The following is a 385-nucleotide window of genomic DNA, read 5'->3' as shown; positions in this document are numbered from 1 at the left end:
GCGGGTCACCTACTCGCACGGGGCCATCAGGAGTCGTGTGCAGTGAGGATAGGGGATCGTCCACAAAGTACGTCCAAAGTGCCTCTCAAAATCGTCCTGCAAACTACAGAAGCTCGGCGCCTGCAAAACGCGGCGTAGGCCACCCCGCAATACACGCATGAACTGCATGCAAGATTGTGCCTACCCATCAGGCGCCATGAGCGCTTGCATTGCCTTAATTTGGAGGGTTCGTAACGGCGAATGACGGACGTACTTTCTGGATGATCCCTAGGCAAACTCGCCCACACCTTTGCATACGGTGCAGTGTAACTCTTAAAATGCGCGGCGTGAATCAGCCACCCGGTAGTGAGGAGAGGTACACGAGCTAATCCGGTATCGCCCCCCC

The sequence above is a fragment of the Frankliniella occidentalis genome, unplaced genomic scaffold, assembly GCF_000697945.3.
Source record: "Frankliniella occidentalis isolate FOCC.00 unplaced genomic scaffold, Focc_3.1 Scaffold627, whole genome shotgun sequence".
NCBI lineage: Eukaryota > Metazoa > Arthropoda > Insecta > Thysanoptera > Thripidae > Frankliniella > Frankliniella occidentalis.
Note: the sequence above shows the minus strand (reverse complement) of the source record.